At 40.4% G+C, this 23,191-nt stretch overlaps 4 non-coding genes across 4 annotated transcripts; 3 read left to right on the forward strand and 1 right to left on the reverse strand.

Moving 5' to 3' along the window:
* Nucleotides 1-15,299: 15,299 nt before the first annotated feature.
* TRNAY-GUA (transfer RNA tyrosine (anticodon GUA)) lies at nucleotides 15,300-15,386 on the reverse strand. The gene is given in 2 exon segments: nucleotides 15,300-15,335; nucleotides 15,350-15,386. It is a non-coding gene; the product is annotated as a tRNA-Tyr (tRNA).
* Nucleotides 15,387-15,518: 132 nt separating this feature from the next.
* On the forward strand, nucleotides 15,519-15,591 carry TRNAV-CAC (transfer RNA valine (anticodon CAC)). The gene has a single exon. It is a non-coding gene; the product is annotated as a tRNA-Val (tRNA).
* Nucleotides 15,592-16,918: 1,327 nt separating this feature from the next.
* Nucleotides 16,919-16,990, forward strand: TRNAG-UCC (transfer RNA glycine (anticodon UCC)). Its single transcript has one exon. It is a non-coding gene; the product is annotated as a tRNA-Gly (tRNA).
* A 4,731-nt stretch (nucleotides 16,991-21,721) lies between these two features.
* On the forward strand, nucleotides 21,722-21,793 carry TRNAE-UUC (transfer RNA glutamic acid (anticodon UUC)). Its single transcript has one exon. It is a non-coding gene; the product is annotated as a tRNA-Glu (tRNA).
* Nucleotides 21,794-23,191: the final 1,398 nt, after the last annotated feature.

A 23,191-nucleotide genomic window follows, 5' to 3' on the forward strand; every position in this document is an offset into this window, starting at 1 on the left:
CTGTTCAGCCAACCCCTGGAGGGCGTCTCTGGTATAATTAACAAAACGCTGTTGATTATAATAAATGTAATTGATCCAATTTAAATTCTTGTTTGTGGTAACTATTGCAAAAAGTGATTCAAATCCTGCAGCAACTTCATCTCTTGCTTTAAATTCATTGGGCACCCCCCTAGGCACCCCAATAGCATCAATATAAACATGAGGATCAAAACTTCCTTTCACTGGGGCGTCACGCTTAACCTTAGTGTGCCTGGACTCATGGGTGACGAGGTGTGTGTCAGAGATGATATGTATAGGCATAATAGCTTTAGCCAAAGTACACTCCCCCCACCACTCCTTGTCCATTCTGGATCTCAGCTGTAAATCCCCACACAACCAGTAGATATCCCCTAATGACCTGGTGTGAAACTGCAACAAGTCCATAGAGACACTCCTGTAGGTAGCACAATACCCCTTAGAGAAGTTACCCAAGAATCTACCAATTCCATCATAATTAGCATAACAAGTGTAATTACCTTTATACACGGTAATACCGTCTGGGGGTTTGACATCCTTGGTTAGGAGAGGATACTCCTTTGTCCATGCACTACATATGGACCTGTTAAAATCATAGTGATAGGCAAAAAGGCTTAAAACACATTCCTCTATATCTACTGGCAGGATTAGAGGTACAGTACCCAGGTGAGGCCGGGCACCACCACACACATAGCATGCAGTCTTATTATGCTTATTAGCATTATATTTCATCCATTCTAACCATAAATTTACATCATTAAAATCTGTTTCAGCGGCCATGGTATCTTCAAAGGTGGGGTTAGCAATGGCCATCATGTCTTGAAAGGTCTGGATATGAGGTTTTAATGGGTTAGGGACCATATGGGTGGCCCCTTGCCACTCGGAAGAGTTGCACATATCTTTTAGGAAGAAATGCCCTAATTTACGGTAGGAACCCTTTTTCCAATACATTCCCATCACATACTGGTCTGCATCCGTTGGGCTTGGATGCTCAATGTTAAGGATTAATTTCATTGGTGTACCTCCCCCAGGCTTTCTCAAAGTCATTCTCTGGAGAAGGGATCTACCTTGTTCATCTACTTTAGATAAGGCACTTTTTGGTTTGTAACCCCAGGCAGGCCCGGCATTCCATCCCGCCGCCCCCCAATGATTACAATTGTGCCCCCATTGTTTGTCAACTACACAAACATATGGGTCTTTTGAATGAGGGATATCTCTGTAAATACTCTGGATTTGTGATGTGGGGAACGGGCATTCTACAATGTCACAATAGTCAAAGGTGTAAGTAGCCACATGGGTGCATGATGAATTGTACCAGAAGGTATACCCACTAATATCTTTGGTGATGGCTACTTGTTGGGCCTTTATAAGGCTGATTAAGGAGAAGGTGTACCAGAGGTACATGCTTGTGCGGTATCTGCTTCCTCAGGGGCTGGAGATTTCTTGCAGTGGGAAGCGTGGATCCAATTTGGCCTACCGGCCAGTTTGACGGAGGTTGCGGTAATCAGGAGAACTTGGAATGGACCGTCAAATCTTGGTTCCAGGGTATTTTTCCGCACAAACTTCTTGACCAGAACCCAATCTCCGGGAAGCAGGTTATGGGTACCTGTATCCAAATCGGGATCTGGAATTGAAGAGAAAACTTGGGCATGTATTTTGTTCAAGGCACTTGCAAGTTCAGTTACATAATCTACTAAAACATCTGATTGGAGCTGTAACTGCTGCGGATAATAACAACCTAGTCTGGGTGCTGTCCCAAATAGAATTTCATATGGGGACAGTGAATGCTTCCCTCTAGGTGTGTGCCTAACACTAAATAAAGCTATTGACAGGCTTTCTGGCCAGGGCATCTTTGTTTCTTGTGACATTTTTAACATTCTGGCTTTTAGAGTGCCATTCATGCGCTCTACTTTACCACTACTTTGTGGGTGGTAAGGGGTGTGGAAGGCTAGGGTCACCCCTAGAGCAGTCCAAATTTCTTTGGTCACTGTTGCTGTGAAGGCTGGGCCTTGATCACTTTCAATGACTTCTGGGAGTCCAAACCTACATACTATCTCTGTAAGTAAGCGTCTTGCGGTTGTTTTTGCAGTGATATTGGCCACTGGGTAGGCCTCTGGCCATCCTGAGAACATGTCCACTATGACTAGTGCATATTCATGGGGCCCACTCTTGGGCATTTGGATGTGGTCAATTTGAATTCGCTGGAAGGGGTACATGGGCTTTGCCAGGTGTTTTGCAGGCACCTTGATTGGTCTTCCTGGATTGCATTTTGCACAAATAACGCAGGCCTTACAGAAGCTGCTGATCAATGTTGTGATTCCGGGTGCTTCATAATACTTCTGTATGAGGGCGGCCATCAATTCCTTTGACAGGTGTGCAGGCCCATGTGCCCATTGGACAACTGCTGGATATAAATTTTTTGGAAGACAAAATTTGAAGTTGTTGTAATATACTCCGTCCTTTTGGACAGCTCCTTTATTTTTCCATTTTTGGATTTCTTCAGGAGTGACTGCAGCTTGCTGTTCTCGCAAAATTCGCAAATCAGTAGGAAGAGTTTGCAGAGCAAAAATAGGGACTTCTTCTTCTTCTTCTTCTTGTCCGGACACTTCTTCATCCACTTCCTGCAGATCCCTGGCTGCTAGCTTAGCAGCCTGATCGGCCAAATGGTTGCCCTTTGCTTCATCTGTATCCAATTTCCCATGGGCCTTTACCTTCAAAACGGCCACTTCTTCAGGGAGTAGGAGGGCATCCATTAGCTCCTTGATTGCAGTACTATGTTTGACTGGTGTACCGGCGGTGGTAAGAAATCCTCTTGTCTTCCAAATTAGGCCGAAGTCATGTGCCACACCCAGAGCATATCTTGAATCTGTATAGATGTTGGCACGTTTTCCTTCGGAAATTTTGCATGCTGAAGTCAGAGCCTGTAATTCAGCTTCTTGCGCAGACATTGCTGGCGGTAAGGATGATGATTTGATAACTTCGTCTGTTGTGGTTACGGCATATCCTGTATGATATCTTCCTTCTTCATCAGCATATCTTGAGCCGTCCACAAACAGGGTAAAATCTGGATCTTGTAATGGATTCTCATGCACAGTTGGTAGGTGTACTGTTTCCATTTTCATCTGTTCAAAACAGTCATGAGGTGTTTCGGGGTCATAATCATTCACTATGACCAGATCTTGGAATTCCTTTTCTAGGAAGTGGCGTGGCCATGCTTCCAGAAGGTCAGTTGTTGGGTATTTGACAATACCATTTTCCTGTAGCTGTTCTTCATCCATGGTGGCCCATAGCTTTGCCATGGGCCCAAGATCATTCCATGACCTTGTCTTCAATTTGGTAACAGGAATATGTGGGATAGCAGTATCCCAATGGCGGTAGAGGTAGTTAAGTTGTTGAGGTAGTTGGATCAAGACCATGCTATTGCCTTCAGAGTCACAATAGAAATCTTGAGCAGTGAGCTTCACATCAGTCCAGTGGTAAAGCTCATCTTCATAGCAAGGTTCGGGAGTAATGTCTGGTTTGTACCACATGGTACAGAAGGCGTAATCTGGGCCTTCACAGAGAGGCTTCTCATCTTCATAAAATGTCAAATGTGGATGCATGACTTTCTTGATACATCCACAAAGCAGGTAAATGTAGGTTTCATCTGTGATAAATCCATAATAGGTACCCCCCTCAGGGAGTGGAAGAAGAGTGGATGGGTTAAGAACTTGACATCTTTGGATGGAAATATTGTCAGGTAGAAGAAGATGGCACTGGAGGCGTAGGTGTCTGGCTGGAGACACGTGCTTGAGCTGGACTTGGTTGATGATGGCAGAAATGTCATGAGGGGCCAAAACAACCAGAGGGTGGCCAAGGACCAGGTCTGAGGTTCTTTCTATGAGCTCTCTTGCAGCAAAGACAGCCCTGAGACAGGAAGGAGTCCCTCTGGCCACAATGTCCAGTTGACATGAGAAATATCCAATAGGCCTCTGGCGGCCTCTTAAGTCATTAGTTTGGGTGAGAACTCCTGTTGCGTGGCCTTGTCTTTCAGAGACAAATAATTTGAAAGGTTTTGAGTAGTCAGGTAGGCCCAAGGCAGGAGCAGAAGCAATGGCACGTTTGAGAGCATTGAAATTGTCCAGAGCTTCATTAGGCAAACAGAAAGGGTCAGACTTAAGTGCGTCATAGAGAGGCTGCATGAGCAGGGAGGCTTCTGGGATCCATGCTCTGCAGTAGGAAATGAGGCCTAGGAAGGCATGGAGGGATTTTGAAGTCCTTGGAGTTGGAATATCCAGTACAGCTCTTACCCGGTCCCGAGTAAGATGTCTGGTACCTTGAGACAGGCAATGTCCAAGGAAAATTACTGAAGGTTGAGCACTTTTCAGTAGTGGGTATATCATCTCCACAGAGCAGCAAATCATCCACATACTGGAGTAGAACAACTTCTGGGTGCTCAGCTTGCCATGGGTCAAGGATAGTGGCCATGGCCTTGGCAAATTGACTTGGTGAATTTTGTGCCCCTTGGGGCATGACAGTCCAGGTATACTGTTGCATCTCATGGGTGAAAGCAAACAGGTATTGGCAGGATGGGTCCAGTGGGACACTGAAAAACGCATTTGCTAGATCAATGACTGTGAAAAATTTTGCAGATGGTGGGACTCCAGAGAGCAGAGTATGGGGATTTGGTACAAGAGGGGTGTCCAGGACGGTAGCTTCATTGACAGCACGGAGATCCTGAACCATCCTGTACTTCTCTGGCTCACCTTTTGGAGTTTTCTTTTTCACAGGGAATAATGGGGTGTTGCATTCAGATTTACATTTCACCAGGGCACCCTTCTCCAAGAGTGCCTTGATGTGGGTAGAAATGGCAGTGGCCTGTGCTGGTTTTAATGGATATTGTGGTTTTCTTGGTAATTTAGCTCCTGGAATGAGCTTTACCACCACAGGGGGAACATTTAGGTGACCTATGTCCTCTGGGCCTGAGGACCATAACTTGGCGGGCACCTGTATTTTTAATGCCTCTGGGAAATTGGACCTTAATTCTGCTGCTTTCTCACGGGGCTTTTCTAAATGCAGCATCAGAGGCAAGGAGCACAAGGCTGAGGTGTCTGATTCAGATAGAGGTGTGGACATTTCCACCTGCCCATCCGGGGTAAAGGTGATGGATGCTTGCAGGCGTGAGAGGACATCAGCACCTAATAGGTTAATTGGACATGTGGTGGATACCACAAAGCGGGCAAGCAGGCTAGAGCCAACTCGTAATGGAGTTGTTAAAGGGCTATGTCTTGGTTGGCCATCTACTCCAACGCAAGAGACATCAATATTTGACAGAAAGGATGGGTCTGGCAGGTCTTGTTCTCGCAGAACACTACGGGCTGCACCTGTGTCAACTAGAAATGTGGTAGGGTGGCCTTCAATGGGCAAAGTCACTGTGGCAAGTGGCCCCCCCTTATCCCCTGTAGACACTGCCATTACAGGGGTTACAGACACAGGCTTGCCAATTTCCTAATCATCCGGTTCCTCAACTATCGGAACCTGTTTGGTGGCTTTGGGAGCCGGGGCAGGTCTGGAGGGCTTACTGGGCTCCCTTGGCTCCTTTTTAGGTTCCGGACAGTCACTTCTAAAGTGCCCCTTGGCTCCACACTTAAAACAATGTCCCCCCTCCTCCGGTCTAGTACCTTTTGGGACTGGGGTGGAGCGAGATACCATAAGAGGAGCTGAAGTGGATCTTCTTGGGGTCTGAGCGGATTCCAAACCTCTAGCAACTAAAAGTAGGGTGTCCAGGGGAACAACCTTATATTCAGGGCGTGCAGCAATGATTCCCTTGCGTATAGAGTCCTTAACACCTTGGACAAACGCACCTGACAGCATTTGTGAATCAATCTTGTCAGTAAGATCGAACCCCAAATCTGTAAACATTTGATACAGTCTTGCATGAAACCTTTCCACTGATTCTCCTTTATCTTGAATAACATCAGTAAGGCCAGCAGCCTGATCTGCAAGTTTGTCCTTAGCCCATTCTCTTAATTGGGTGCAAAAAGTCACTCCAGAGGGGTAATCAACATCACTGTTGAGTTGATCTGTACTGAGGTGTCGGGCCATACTTGGCCAATATGCATCCCCTGCTTTAATAGCACAAATGCTCAATAGATCACGCCATGCGGCTGAATAAGTCTTTTGAATTTGAACTATCCCTCGGTAGAAGGGCATAGGCTGCTTTTCTGGGTCAGGGAGTGATTTCATCAGAGCACTAGCTTGAGTGGGGTTAAAGGCTACATATTTAGGAGGGGCCTGTTCTCCCCGACCCTTGTGGCCGAAGGGATCATCGATAGAACGATGAGTTGGGGCTCCCGCAGCAAGCTCCGACGAGACATGGGACACCCTGTCCATCTCGTCATCATCGAATTCTATAATATTGACTCTTCTACGCGGTGCAGGTCCCGCGTGAGGTGAAAGGATCGGTGGTTGGGAAAGAGCCCCAGATGCAGGGGTGGCCAGTGAGTCATAACCTGGAGATAGGTAATCACCGGGAATTACCGGCATCAGGGCCGAGCTGGGGGCCGCCATATTGGAGGCGGGGAAAGGGGTTGCTGTGGGATTAAGGGAAGAAGCGGCGGCCATATTTGATATGGGCACTTCCGGGGCAGATTGGGCCGGACTGGGCATGACCGGAACCTGGGGAGTGGCTTGGGGAAAGGGAGGGTAACCGGGGTAGGGCAAGGCCATGGGATATGGGAAGGGGTAGGGCCAGGCAGGGGAGGGCAAAAGAGTAGGGTGGGCAGGTACGGTTAAGGAGGTAGGATATTGGACTGGGGCGGAGCTGGTTATCGGAGGAGACAGGACGGGATTAGTAGGGATGGATGCAGAAAGAGGAGTCGTAGCATGGGAGGGAGGAGTAGTTAGCTGGGCGGGTGCTGATGGAAGGGGATTAACCATAGAGAGGGATTGCAGGGAGGAGGCGGCAGATGAGATGTTAGGATTAGGCATGGAAGGGAGCGTGGGGATGGCTGAGGATGATGGGACCATTAGAGAAAGGGAAGGGGTAAAGAAAGATCCATCAGAATTCAGGACCGGGCAGACAGGGGAGGTGATGGGATGGGATTCGGGAGGATCGGGAGTGGGGAACATAGTCAGCTGGCTATCACCTATGGCTGACTGAACCTTGGGGACGGACATCCCCTGGGCACCATTTTGGGGCGCTGGCTGAGGGAAAACCCCAGCAACACAATTTTTATGATACACAAACAATTTCACACCTTTGTGATTTACTTCTTCCTCAACCCAACCTTCTAACTGAATAGCCTTCGCTACTCTGTACCATGCTTCAGCAGTCTTTAATAAACCATTATCTGTAAGCTTGCCTTTCATTTCTGCTAGTAACTTACGCCAACTTTCTGGTTGCAATCTCCCACATGTCGGTACAGCAATTTTACATACTTTTGCAATCTTTTCAACACCTTTAACCATCTCTTCACCCTCTCTGTTCTCTACCAAATCACATGCTAACCAGCCCTTGCTGGGCTTATCTAAATCCTGTCCCATAGTCCCTTTACCCCTATACCAGCGTCCCAGATATAGAGAGAGAGAAGGAAAATTGAACAGGAACGTCTACAATGCTCGACTGCCACCCGAGAATCGTGGGACGTTCTCAGGTGCGTCTTCCCAAAACGTAGACCAGTCACTGAATCCGCCTACCCAGGGTGGTAGACACGGATTGGAGCGAGGTGAGAAGTGTGTGACCAATCACTTCTCTTTTAAGAGGAATGGGAGTGGATAGTATAATAATATAGAAAGTGTAGAAAAGATGAAAGGCAAGGAAAGATCCTTAGAGACAGACACAGGAGTACATGAGACTCCTCATTAAGCAAACAAGACAACAATACAGTTGAAATACAGTGTATGCATCACCGTTCAAATGAAATCAACAGTAATTCCTTTCCTTTACTCATGTGCTTACTCCAAAGTCACCTCCCTCAACCCCGTAGTGCCCCTATAAAACCCACTTATAAGTCTCACTACCACAAATAAACAGAAAAACTAGAATTCCACCAGCCCCAGCGCTCAGGGTTGTGGTTACCAAAAGAAAACTGGAATCCCCCCAGCCGAAGCTGAGGTTTACCAAAACTGGAATCCCCCCAGCCTCGGTACTCGGGACAGTGGTTACCAAACCTGGAATTCCACTAACCCCAGTACTCGAAACCGTGGGTTACCACGTGCACAATGAGGCTAGCTAAGCTCTCAGAGTGTCACGAGAAGGATCACAGGAAATTATGAGTCTACACAAAATCCACAGTTCCAACAATCCCCTTTTTCCCTACAGCCACAGCCACGAGGCTCCTAAAAGAGGTAAACAGGCAAAGAAGACCCCCAGGAACGCATCCACAGGTCAACCCCCCTTAATCCCAAAAGGGGCAAAATACAAACAGATAGACAGATATACTGAAGACCCAGGCAAGTCCCCTCAGGTCCACCCCCCTTTATCCCAAAAAGGGGAAAACAAGCAAGACAGAACCCCAGGCAAATCCCCTGCAGGTCCACCCCCCCTTTATCTCAAAATGGGGAAACAGGCAAACAATTCAAACACAATTCAAACACACCCAGGCAACAGATAGACTAAAATGCAGGTAAACAAATGAGTAACGAGACACCGGGCAAGATATTACCTGTCTTTGATGTCCTCCCGGGAAGCAGTCACAGACACGTGGACGGGTCAATCAAAGGGGCCGGAACATACCGGTGGCTCTGCAGAAGTCTCTACCGTGTACCTGGAGGTGATCAATCTCCTTTCCTTCCCCCTGGATTCCTCCGTCCAACAGCGTCTTCCTTAGGACGGCTCACCGGCCAGACATAGCCCGGTGCCCCACGTTGGGCGCCAAGTTGTTATGGTACTTTTTAGCAGTAAACCAAAATGTTTAAATGTCTATCTGTTCCTGTCCAAATTAATAAAATAAATTGCGTATATACGCTGAAGTAATTAAGTCTGACACACAAGGTTCAGGTTAAAATAACTTCGAGAAAATTTATTGGCAAGTGGTTAAAAAGCGGACGCGCAGGTCCTTTTAAGAGACATTTTACGTCATCATTGATTATTAGAATATCAGCAAATAAACATCATTAATTGGATTAATTGTTAAGTGTCGGGATTAGTGTCCTCCTATCAATATTATTAATTGGTTCACACAACTAAGTGGTTAGTCCCGTGTCCACCCACCAAGAGGTGGGATTGCTCTGGACACGGGTGGGGGACAAGGGGTCTTGAGCGTCATTTTACACGGTCGGTGATCTCAGGCCTCGTGGCCAGGTGCAAGGTCTCTTATGAATAGAACATTTCATTACTACTGTGTTCTCATGGCCTTCAATTTATACTATGTTGCGAGTTAGGGGAAATTCAGCAGTTCCTGGGTTAGTCATATCTTTATGGAAAAATACAGTCTTTGTTCTATTGTATTAGATGTGCTGGGAAATTCTGTCATGTAAGGTAGTTTTAAAATGAACAAGTTAGGTTATGAGGACAAAATGGAGGATTGAACAAGTCAGGTTTAGGAGGACAAAATGGAGGATTGTCACAGTATAAAGTTAAAATGGAGTTAGTGCAATAATTGAATACAAGTGCAATAAGGTTTTTTAAATAATCCCACATAAATAATCCCACATCAGGACCCAGGTTCAAATCTGACAGTATACACTGGGTGTCATTACTATTAACTATTCTATATTCTCAGGTATTATTAGACAAATATATTTTATACAGAGTGATTATAATCCATTATATATTATACTATTAATGCAAAAAATGCCGTTGTCATTAAGTGAAAGACAAGCTTCTGAAGCTCTGCAGCAATGAGTGCGGTACACGTGGAAAGTTATATATATATATGTGTATGTTTTTATCAGTGTTTATAATTCTGTATATAAATGATATAACATTTAATAAAATCAGAGACACTTTCTATGCTGTAAATAAAAAAATGTCCTTCGAGCCGGAATAGGGTGAGTGTAACAGAGACTATAGTGTACTCACAGAGCTGGGACCCAGGTTCACACCTGACAGTATACACTGGGTGCAGGGCCGCCATCAGGGCATGACAACCATAACAGTTGTCATGGGCCCGGCGGCCCTGGGGGGCCCGGCCGCCCGGGCCCCAGTGTGGGGCCCATCGGGTGGCCCACACACTTAGGGCCACCCGATGAGCCCCCTCCTTCAGGGGCCCGGTCAGCGCTATGGGCGTTGTATAGCGCGACCGGGCCCCTTTAAAAAAAAAAAAAGCAGCCGCAAGTGCTGCTGGGAGGAAGTGCTCACCCGCCCGCCCAGCCGTAAAGAGGGAGAGCCCAGCAATGAAGAGGGAGCAGCGCCGACTCCCATCATCCCCAGCCACCCTCCTGCAAAGAAAAGGTAAGAGACAGGAGGGTGGCTGGAAAATGAGCTGTGTGTGTGCATGTATGTATGTATGTATGTATGTCTGTCTGTGTCTGTATCTGTATGCATGTATGTGTATGTCTGTCTGTCTGCATGTATGTGTATGTATGTATGTGTGTGTCTGTATGTATGTCTGTGTGTCTGTATGCATGTATGTGTATGTGTGTCTGTCTGTCTGTATGTATGTCTGTATGCATGTATGTGTGTCTGTCTGTCTATCTGTGTGTCTGTATGCATGTTTGTGTATGTCTGTCTGTATGCATGTATGTGTATGTCTGTCTGTATGCATGTGTATGTATGTCTGTGTGTCTGTATGCATGTATGTGTATGTCTGTATGTATGTATGCATGTGTTTCTGTATGCATGTCTGTGTATGTATGTCTGTCTGTATGCATGTATGTCTGTCTGTCTGTATGTGTATGTCTGTATGCATGTATGTCTATGTATGTATGTCTGTCTGGATGCATGCATGTCTGTCTGTGTGTCTATGTCTGTCTGTATGCGTGTATGTCTGCATGTCTGTATGCATGTATGTCTATGTATGTATGTCTGTCTGGATGCATGCATGTCTGTCTGTATGTCTCTGTCTGTCTGTCTGTCTGTATGCGTGTATGTCTGTCTGTATGCGTGTATGTCTGTCTGTATGCATGTATGTCTGTGTGTCTGGATGCATGTATGTGTATGTATGTATGTCTGTCTGTGTATGTATGTCTGTCTGCATGCATTTATGTCTGTCCGTATGTCTATGTGTGTATGTATGTATGTCTGTGTGTATGTCTATGTATGTATGTCTGTCTGTATGTATGTATATGTCTGTATGAATGTATGTATGTATGTCTGGATGCATGTCTGTGTGTATGTCTATGTCTGTCTGACTGCATGCATGTATGTCTACGTATGTATGTCTGTCTATGTATGTTTGTGTATGTCTGTATGCATACATGTATGTCTGTATGCATGTATGTATGTCTATGTATGTGTATATGTATGTCTGTATGTCATTATATATGTATATATGTATGTCTGTATGTCAGTATGAATGTATGTCTGCATATTATTATGAACGTAGGTCTGTGTGTATGTGTGTATGGATGTCTGTATGCATGTATGTCTGTCAGTATGTCTGTCAGTATGTCTGTATATATGCATGTATGTCAGTCTGTATGTCTGTATGCCATTATGAATGTATGTGTGTATGGATGTCAGTGTCTGTATGTATGAATGTGTGTGTGTGTGTGTGTGTGTGTATGTATGTATGTATGTCGGTGTCTGTATGTATGTGTGTCTGTCTGTCACTATGTATGCCTGTGTGTATGTCTCAGTATGTGTGTGTCAGTATGTATGCCTGTATGCGTGTATGTCTGTTTCAGTATGTGTGTCTGTTAGTATGTATCAGTGTGTGCGTTTGTGTCTGTGTGTGGACCCAGTGAGCGGTATTTGGAGGCGGGCCCCAGGGGGCCCAGACCCTGAGCTGAGTTAGGGGCCCCAAAATTTCTGGTGGCGGCCCTGACTGGGTGTAATTACTATTAAACATTCTATATTCTCAGTCATTATTACACAAATATATCTTATACTGAGTGATTATAATCCATTATATATTATACTGAGTGATTATAATCAACTATATATTATACTGACTGATTACAATCCATTATATTTTATACTGAGTGATTATAATCCACTATATATTATACTGACTGATTACAATCCATTATATTTTATACTGAGTGATTATAATCCCATTAAATATCATAGTGACTGATTACAATCCATTATATATTATATTGAGTGATTATAATCCAGCTTTATATTACACTAAGTGATTATAATCCTATTATATATTATACTGAGTGATTATAATCCCACTATATATTACACTGAGTGATTATAATCCTATTATATATTATACTGACTGATTATAATCCATTATATATTATACTGAGTGATTATAATCCCGTTATATATCATACTGAGTGATTATAATCCCGTTATATATTATACCGAGTGATTATAATCCTATTAATATTGAAAAAAGTCCGGCAATTGACTTGAAAAAAGTTCGGCAATGACTGAAACGTTGACACTTCTTTGTATTACTGTCCTGTGAGTGCACTTTAGCAGGAACCTATATATACTTATGGTCCGTCACTCAGGGGATTGCCTTAACGACGAGTGACGGATCTTGTCCGCCACCCGTTAAAATTAACCCCAGATCCCTGCAATGTCAGAGCGAGCACATGTGCTCAGAATACTCACCTTCCGCCTCCCTGCACCTGACTACAGTGATCAATTGGCAGGGATGGAATTTTACTATGATCTGACTTTTTTTTTAACCCTCAGGGGTTAAATTTATTTTATTAATTAATTTAAATATTTTAAAATGATAAATTTAGCTAGCTGTGGAGGGTGGAAGTTAGTGGGGAATTGGGGGATTTAGTGTTAACTAGGGGTTAACGTTAAAAAAACATTTTAAAATAAGTTTTAAAAAGTTAAAAAATTAAGTTTAAAAAAGTTTTAATAACGTTTAAGTAAAAAATAAAAAAATAAAACCTTTTACCATGTCCAAATAAAAATTAACCCCTTCCCTGCCAGTCGATCACTGCCTACAGTGATGAAAATACAGATCACAGTATTATACTGTGATCTAATTTTTTTTAACCCCTGATGATTAACTTTTATTTATTTTTTAACCCTCAGGGGTTCAATTTATTTAATTAACTATTTAAATATTGTATAATTAAATATTTGTTCTAGCTCGGGGGGTGGGTGGGAGTTATGGGAAATGGGGAATTTACTGTTAGTGCTGCTTACTGCTAGTTAGGGGTTAACGGTAAAAAAAAAAGCTTAGAAAAATCTGGAAAACATTTTTTTAAGAAACTTTAGGAAACTTTAAAAAAATTAATAATTAAAACAAAAGTTTTAAAAATAGTTTTAAAAAGTAAAAAAAGTTTTAAAAAGTTAAAAAATACATTTAAAAACGCTCATTAACACTACACCTGGAACAAACTAGAGAAAAAATGATCCCACGCCAAGGTTCAAAATATGCCTTTTGAATTACCCAGGGTGTATTCTTTAATAAATAGTATGTGTTTGTGGGGAAGTTTCAATAACCAACCATCTAAACTACTCCAAATTGGAACATGGACACAGCGTAAAACGTCAAAGTTAGAAAAAAACTGAATGGCTGCGTCTCAAATGTGCCCCTTCAACATCCACATATACCTGGCAAAGGTACATACGGGGGTATTGCTGTACTCAGACCACATAGCTGAGCAACATATAAAGTATTATACAGTGGTAGCACACATAAGGTTTGCAAAATATACTGTGCAAACTCACTTTGTGTGTCAAAAAGGCAGAAAAAACGCTTATTACCACTACACCTGGTACAAGCTAGCGGAAAAATGATCCCACGCTAAGGTTCAAAATATACCTTTTGAAATACCCTGGGGTGTCTACTTTAAGAAATGGTAGGCCTTTGTGGGGTAGTTTGAATTTAAAACCTGCGAGGATGCTTGGAAATTGCACATAGGCCCAGCGTCAAAATTCAAAGTTCGGTAAAAACTGATATGGCTTGGTCTCCTATATGGCACTGTAGCTTCACGAAATAGTGCCATAGACATACAATGGGGGTGTCCTTTTACTCAGAAGACTTAGCTGAGCATAATTTGGGGGTTTTGAACTTAGTGGCACATATGAAATATACAAAATGCCCAGCAAAAATGCAATCCATATGTAAAAAATGCACAAAATTATTTTTTACCACATACTTTGGCATATATTGGTGAAAAAATGGGGGCATGTTAAAGCACAATATGCACCTTATGAGATACCCTGAAGTGTCTACTTTTACAAATGGTAGGCCTTTGTGGAGTTTTTTGAACAGTCAAACTACTATAATACCCCAAATGGAAGCATAGGCTCATTAAATCCGTCTCTCAAAATTCGACTGTGAATACTGAAAAGGACAGGTCTCCTATATGGCACTGTAGCTTCACGAAATAGTGCCAAAGACATACAATGGGGGTACCGTTGTACTCAGCAGAAGTAACTGAACACATAATAAAACTTTGTACAGGAATAGCACACACCAACTTTACAAAATACACATGAGAAGTTCTTTGTTATAAGTTTGTGTGTGAAAACCCCCCAAAAACACAATTTTACTCCAATATTTAGCAGAGGTTGGCGGTGAAATGGCTACGTAGAAAGTGTCAAAACAACCTTAGGTAAATAGCCTGTGGTGTCTACTTTATATAAATATATACTTTTGTTTTGCAATTTTGTTTTCTTTTATGGCTATTAAGCTTACAAGACAAACATACCAAATTCTAAAATCGCTCCACATTAAAAGTTTATTTTACTCCTTGTGCTTTGTGACCTGTAACTACCAAAAAAAACTTAAAATCCCAGACACATTATATATTCTGTAAATCAGAACAACTAAATGAATTTATTTTTAATTACTTTCCTTAACCTGCACTAACTAGGCACACATTATTATTGCAAAAACTGTAAAAAAAATCTAAATTTTCCTTTTTTTTTTTGCATTTTTCTGTATTTTTTTATAATAAATAAGCATTTATGTATTTATATGTTACATCAAATTAAAGCCCTTTCTGTCCTTTAAAAAACGTTATATAATATGTGTCGGTGCAATAAATTAGTAAAATGCAAACTGCAGTTGAAAGCAAACAGCAAAAAATGCTGTTGTCATTAAATGAAAGACAAGCTTCTGAAGCTCTGTCCTTAAGGGGTTAACAAGACCTGGAGCGATGAGTGCGGAACACGTGGAAAGTTATATATATTATTCTTATATTTGTGTATATAAATGATATACAATGTAATAAAATCAGGGACACTTTGTATGATGTAAATAAAAAATTCCTTCGAGCCGGAATTGAACCAGCGACCTAAGGATGTCTGAGTTTCTCTCTACAGTCCTCCGCTCTACCAGCTGAGCTATCGAAGGGATACATTTTGTGTTGTGAAATAACATTTCTATTGATACACTGTATTGTATTACAGCAAGTAGCGTCTGTATGTAGAAATACACAGATATATACAGATCTGTTTGTCCTCAGAATTACTGGAAAACATGGTGGTTTCTGTAGTGTAGTGGTTATCACGTTCGCCTCACACGCGAAAGGTCCCCGGTTCGAAACCGGGCAGAAACAACTTTTTTTTTTTTTTTTTTTTTAAAGGAGACATTCTAGGCACTATAATCGTTTCCCTTTTTTTCATATGGTGATATTCCAATACAAAATGTAAAATAAAGCAATCAATATTGGATCAGGGCAAAAAACAGAAGACTGGGAAAACGTAAAAGTAGGGTGTTAGAACATTGTTTCTTTTTGTAGGAAGATAAAATCAGTATATTATACATTCATTTATTGTATTGGGGGCAAACCAGTTATAAACTAAAAAAAAAATGTTTAAATTGTATATAGAGAGGCACCAAACATTACGGCAATGATAGTAAAAGGAACAGCTGCCGTGACCAGGCCAACGAACACATCTCTTAAAGCAAGAACATTTTAACAATGTAAAATGTCTGCAGAATAAAACCATTTCACGGTAACACAGAGACAACATTCAAAAACAGGAAGAAAACATATAACGGTAAAATAGAGACAACATCCAAAAACAGAAAGAAAACATATAACGGTAAAACAGAGACAACATCCAAAAACAGAAAGAAAACATATAACGGTAAAACAGAGACAACATCCAAAAACAGAAAGAAAACATATAACGGTAAAACAAAGACAACAACCAAAAGCAGAAAGAAAACATATAACGGTAATACAAAGACAACATCAAAAAACGGAAAGAAAACACATAACGGTAAAACAGAGACAACATTCAGAAACAGAAAGAGAACATATAACGGTAAAACAAAGACAGCATCAAAAAACAGAAAGAAAAAAAAGGAAAACAGTAAAACAGAGACAACATCCAAAAACAGAAAGAAAACATATAACGCTAAAACAGAGACAACATCCAAAAACAGAAAGAAAACATATAACGGTAAAACAAAGACAACAACCAAAAACAGAAAGAGAACATATAACGGTAAAACAAAGACAGCATCAAAAAACAGAAAGAAAAAAAAAATAAAACCGTAAAACAGAGACAACATCCAGAAACAGAAACAAGACAAATAACGGTAACACAGAGACAACATCCAAAAACAGAAAGAAAACATATAACGGTAAAACAGAGACAACATCCAAAAACAGAAAGAAAACATATAACGGTAAAACAAAGACAGCATCCAAAAACAGAAAGAAAACATATAACGGTAAAACAGAGACAACATCCAGAAACAGAAACAAGACAAATGACGGTAACACAGAGACAACATCCAGAAACAGAAAGAAAACATATAACGGTAAAACAGAGACAACATCCAAAAACAGAAAGAAAACATATAACAGTAATACAAAGACAACATAAAAAAACGGAAAGAAAACATATAACGGTTACACTGGCCATATCACAGCGTTGGTGGTATAGTGGTGAGCATAGCTGCCTTCCAAGCAGTTGACCCGGGTTCGATTCCCGGCCAACGCATATAATTTTATAAATGGGATGTGTTATCATTATTACAATGTTTATTATTTGATATATTATGTTGTTATTATTTTATGCATGGAATATGTTATTATTATTAAAATTATTGAATAGTTGTATTAAAATGCTTATTACATTTATTAACCCCTTAAGTCCGGAGGGCGTACTATTACGTCCTTTTAAAAGCGGCTCTAAACGCCACCGGACGTAATAGTACGCCCTCCGGTTTTTAGTAACTTACCCGGTCGCCGGCGGTCCCACGCCGGCGATCGCGGTTGGGGGGACTCCCAGGGAGCCCCCCCGCGGCACATCTTCCTCCTCCGGTGCCTCCCGGTCATGTGAGAGTGAGGTCCTTGCGAGGACCTCACAATCACATGGCCGGGATAGCTGGCTCAGGCATTGCCAGCAGGGGGACCAACTGTAATGACAGTTGGTCCCCCTGCTGGCTGAAAATAAAATAAAAATAATGTTACAAGTGTAAAAAAAAAAAATTTATACTTAGATCATATATATATATATATTATATATATATGATCTAAGTATATATATACACATATACATACACACACATACACCGTCTAGGTGTATTTTAATATTAGTATATATATAATTATATATATATATATTAATATCAAATTACACGTAGACTGATACTGATTAAATATATATATAATTATTGTTATATATATTTATAAATAATATAAACAAAATAAATATGTAAATACGTAAAAAAATAAAATAAAATAAATAATTAAAAATAAAATATTAAAAAATATATAGATGTGTTTTATTTCGTTCTAACTGTATTGTGATATTAATATATATATATATATTTATATCAAAATACACGTAGAACGAAATAATATATATATATCTATATACATAAATATATACGTATATATCACTATATATACCTATATATAAATAAAAATATTAAAAAATATATATATATATATATACGTATATATACACATATGTATATATATACATATATTAATTCTACACATATATTTATGTAATAATTTTACATAATTAGGTATCCTAATTAATTACAATTAGCGGGACCTGCCTGACCACCCATGCCGAAAGTATAGGGAATTTAATTTGCTAGCACTATATTTAACCCTATAACTTTCCAAGACACCATAAAACCTGTACATGGGGGGTACTGTTTTACTCGGGAGACTTCGCTGAACACAAATATTAGTGTTTCAAAACAGTAAAATGTATTACAACCATGATATCGCCAGTAAAAGTGACGTTTTTTGCATTTTTCACGCACAAACAGCACTTACAGGGACGATATTATTGCTGCAATACTTTTTACTGTTTTGAAACACAAATATTTGTGTTCAGCGAAGTCTCCTGAGTACAACAGTACCCCTCATGTAAAGTATAGCTTCCACCTATTCACCCGTGGAAAATATCAGTAAAAACTTAGCTTTTTTCGGATACTTGCTTCCCTCTAGTCACCTCCCAACTTGGTGACCATATACAACTATTGCAAACTACAAATCGACCAGGGATTCAGCTTGTATCACTAGAACATAAGCATACAACACAACATAGTGTAATACAGTTAGATTAAAATATTCATTTTATCTTTCAAGGTTGCACTCACAAGTTGATGGATTTTTTCAAGCCCTCAGGTTGCCTCCCCTGTGGTTTGGGGGGTTCCTTCTTTTGTCTGGTTGCCACGCCAACTCCAAATTTAGGAAGTCCACACACTCCCAATGGTTGGTAAAAAAAGGAAATTTATTGGCTTTAAAAGTATAAAAATCAAATCATAAAATGATACTACTGGTCCTACGCGTTTCGTCTCCCTTGGGAAACTTCCTCAGGGACCAAGTATCAAATTTCAGTTAAAACACACAATTTACATACACTGTCAAAACATCAAGTGTACAAATAAGCCTATTTCCCCCTCCCCTCTCAAACCCTTAAATATGTTCAAGCTGGGAGTTCATTGGTGGTGTGGTGGGCGTTGGTGCAGAATCCTCTTCCTATTGGGCTTCCTATTTGTAGTATGAAGGGTGTCTCAGCTGTTTCCATATACTTCAATCTTTTTTCGCGGTCAAAATCTCCTGTCCGTCTTCACTTCCGGTTCGGCGCACTTCCGTGCGTTCCATTATGACTTTGTTAAAATGGCTGTGCGTTCCATTGGATTCAGTAGCTCAAATTTGAATCGTTGCCCTCTGGTGGTCGCCAGAGGTAATATCATGGATATGCATGATGTTAACGTCAATTTAGAAGAAAAAATAAATGGAAGGAGACAACATGTTGATTTGCATTCTTTTTCCTTCAAATACTACATATTTTCAGCATATTTTTCAACCATTTTTCTTCATTTCATTCATCAGTTTGCACTTGTCCTTCCATAAACCTCTATAAAACTCTAATTATATTTTTAATATTGGATCTTGATGTTAATTGTTAGTCACCCATTTTAAAAAGGTTTTCACTAAATATATCCCTATTTTGCCATATTTTCACTCTTATCTCCTATAATAATAAAAATAAAAATATTGAGAAAAATTAATATATGAATAGGAGATAAGAGGGTAATTGAAAAATAGATTATGGTTGTTAACTGTGTTCATTAAAGATATTCATCAGTATGCAATGTCCTGACTATATATAACGAAATATATATATATATATATATATATATATATATATATATGTATATAGTGAAAATATGGCAAAATAGGGATATATTTAGTGAAAACCCTTTTAAAATGGGTGACTAACAATTAACATCAAGATCCAATATTAAAAATATAATTAGAGTTTTATAGAGGTTTATGGAAGGACAAGTGCAAACTGATGAATGAAATGAAGAAAAATGGTTGAAAAATATGCTGAAAATATGTAGTATTTGAAGGAAAAAGAATGCAAATCAACATGTTGTCTCCTTCCATTTATTTTTTCTTCTAAATTGACGTTAACATCATGCATATCCATGATATTACCTCTGGCGACCACCAGAGGGCAACGATTCAAATTTGAGCTACTGAATCCAATGGAACGCACAGCCATTTTAACAAAGTCATAATGGAACGCACAGAAGTGCGCCGAACCGGAAGTGAAGACGGACAGGAGATTTTGACCGCGAAAAAAGATTGAAGTATATGGAAACAGCTGAGACACCCTTCATACTACAAATAGGAAGCCCAATAGGAAGAGGATTCTGCACCAACGCCCACCACACCACCAATGAACTCCCAGCTTGAACATATTTAAGGGTTTGAGAGGGGAGGGGGAAATAGGCTTATTTGTACACTTGATGTTTTGACAGTGTATGTAAATTGTGTGTTTTAACTGAAATTTGATACTTGGTCCCTGAGGAAGTTTCCCAAGGGAGACGAAACGCGTAGGACCAGTAGTATCATTTTATGATTTGATTTTTATACTTTTAAAGCCAATAAATTTCCATTTTTTACCAACCATTGGGAGTGTGTGGACTTCCTAAATTTGGAGTTGGCGTGGCAACCAGACAAAAGAAGGAACCCCCCAAACTACAGGGGAGGCAACCTGAGGGCTTGAAAAAATCCATCAACTTGTGAGTGCAACCTTGAAAGATAAAATGAATATTTTAATCTAACTGTATTACACTATGTTGTGTTGTATGCTTATGTTCTAGTGATACAAGCTGAATCCCTGGTCGATTTGTAGTTTGCAATAGTACCCCTCATGTACAGGTTTTATGGTGTTTTCAAAAATTACAGCGTCAATTATAAGGCTTGTGTTTAATTTTTTTCACATTAAAATTCGCCAGATTGCTTACGTTGCCTTTATGACCCTATGGTAGCCCAAGAATGAAAATTACCCCTATGATGGCATACCATTTGCAATAGTAGACAACCAAAGGTATTGCAAATGGGGTATGTCCAGTCTTTTTTAGTAGCCACTTAGTCACAAACACTGGCCAAAATTGGCGTTTTTTGCATTTTTCACACACAAACAAATATGAACGCTAACTTTGGCCAGTGTTTGTGACCAAATGGCTACTAAAAAAGACTGGACATCGCTTATTTGCAATACCTTGGGTCGTCTACTATTGCAAATGGTATGCCATTATGGGTGTAAATTTATTTCCTGGGCTACTATACAGTCTCAAAGGCAACGTAACCAATCTGGCGAATTTCAATTTCAAATGTAACACGCTATATTTGACCCTGTAACTTCCCAAAACACCATAAAACCTGTACATAGGGGGTACTGTTTTACACGTGAGACTTTGCTGAATACAAATATGTGTATTTTATTGCAGTAAAAGCAAACAGTATTATGACATTGACAGTTAAAATGTCATGTAGAACGAAAAAAATCTTATTTTGTCCCGTTTTTTTCATATTAAATTATGTTTCATAGCTAAATATTTGATGTTAAATGAAAGCCCTGTTTCCCCTGAATAAAATGATATATAATAAGGGGGGGTACATTTAATATGAAAGAGGTGAATTACGGTTGGACAGACATATAGCGCAAATGCCAGGTTTTGTTTACGTTTTGTTTCGTTCACAACTTGTACATTTGGCTGCGGTGTTAAGGGGTTAATTGTGCTTGGCTTTTATTGGGATGGTTAGATGGGTAATATGAGGTGTTTAATATAAATAATTTATCATTTATATTATGAATGGGGTATAAGGAGGTGGAGCTAATGAAAGTGAGGTGCGGTAGTGACATGGTCCAACAAAGAAGATCTGTATCTGCCGTAACTGCACAGCCTCCCATATGGTCTAGCGGTTAGGATTCCTGGTTTTCACCCAGGCGGCCCGGGTTCGACTCCCGGTATGGGAAGTGACACTTTTATTGCAATTGCACACAAAATCTGTTCCAGTAATATTTTATTTCCTTTGTCAGATTTCTAAATGAGTAAAACGTTTCATTCTCTGTAAATCAGTCTGTAAACCATAGCATAAGGAAAGTTCTCCATATAATGTTAAATAGGAGTTTGAGACAATGAATAATACACTGAATGCTGGTTATAATTTCTCATTACATTTATAGAAGGACATAGAGGTGGCAATACCATATAGAATGAGATTTAACCCCTTAGTGACCAGACCGTTTTTCAGACCGTTTGTGTTTAGCTGTAATTTTCCTCTTACTCATTTACTGTACCCACACATATTATATACTGTTTTTCTCGCCATTAAATGGTCTTTGTAAAGATCCCATTATTTTTATCATATCATATAATTTACTTTGAAACCATTCAAAAAATATGAAAAGAAAAAAAAGAAACTTTTTCTAACTTTGACCCCTAAAATCTGTTACGCATCTACAACCGCCAAAAAACACCCGTGCTAAATAGTTTCAAAATTTTGTCCTGAGTTTAGAAATATCCAATTACTCTTCGGGGGTCCAAAGCAGTTTCCCTGTGGGCCCCGCTGCCAAAAAGATATCGTTATAAATTACTATAGTGATATTATAAATTAATCTCGTTATATAATGATATTATACATTAATACACCGATATCGTTATAGATTAATATAGTGATATTGTGGCATTTTGGAGAGGACTGCTTGCCAGCCTCTTGCCCTGTGATTATGGCCCCTGTGACTTATTGGCTTTTAAGGCACTTGTGAAAGACCTTTATGCCCCTGGATTTCATGTCTCCCTATTTGGGCTTATGGGGTTGTAATACACTTTTTCTTCCCCTTTAACTCCTGTGGGAAAGGATCTGCAACTTTTGGAATGGCACTTCGGATTACTTTCTGTACCAGCGGAGATATTGGGATTTAATATTGCAGCTCCGCTACAGGGGTGGGGGCCAGGGGGGAGGACATTAGGTCCCCCCCTTATTAGAATTTAGAGCCCCCACCCACCGCTCAGGGGTAGAGGCCCGGGGGAGGACAATAGGTCCCCCCCATTATTTTACATTAGGGCCCCCACCCACCGCTCAGGTGGGGGACCTTTTTTTTTTAACAGTGAGCGGTTTAATAGACATGCCCCTACTCGCGGTATAGTGAGTAGTGGCATAATTTACTAATACTAAGTAATCTTTGCTTGGTATTAGTAAATTTGGCTGAAAGACCAATTTAGGTCTTTCAGCCTTTTGGTAGATAGCTCCCTAATACCGTGGGAATTAGGGAGTTATCTACTTATTCATTCCTGTCATTACATTGACTGGCCAAGTAACTTACATTTTATATGAATGTGTGTTACTTGATTGACACTATTAATAAAGCGAC

Source organism: Pelobates fuscus, chromosome 2, assembly GCF_036172605.1.
Source record: "Pelobates fuscus isolate aPelFus1 chromosome 2, aPelFus1.pri, whole genome shotgun sequence".
In the NCBI taxonomy this organism is placed as follows: domain Eukaryota; kingdom Metazoa; phylum Chordata; class Amphibia; order Anura; family Pelobatidae; genus Pelobates; species Pelobates fuscus.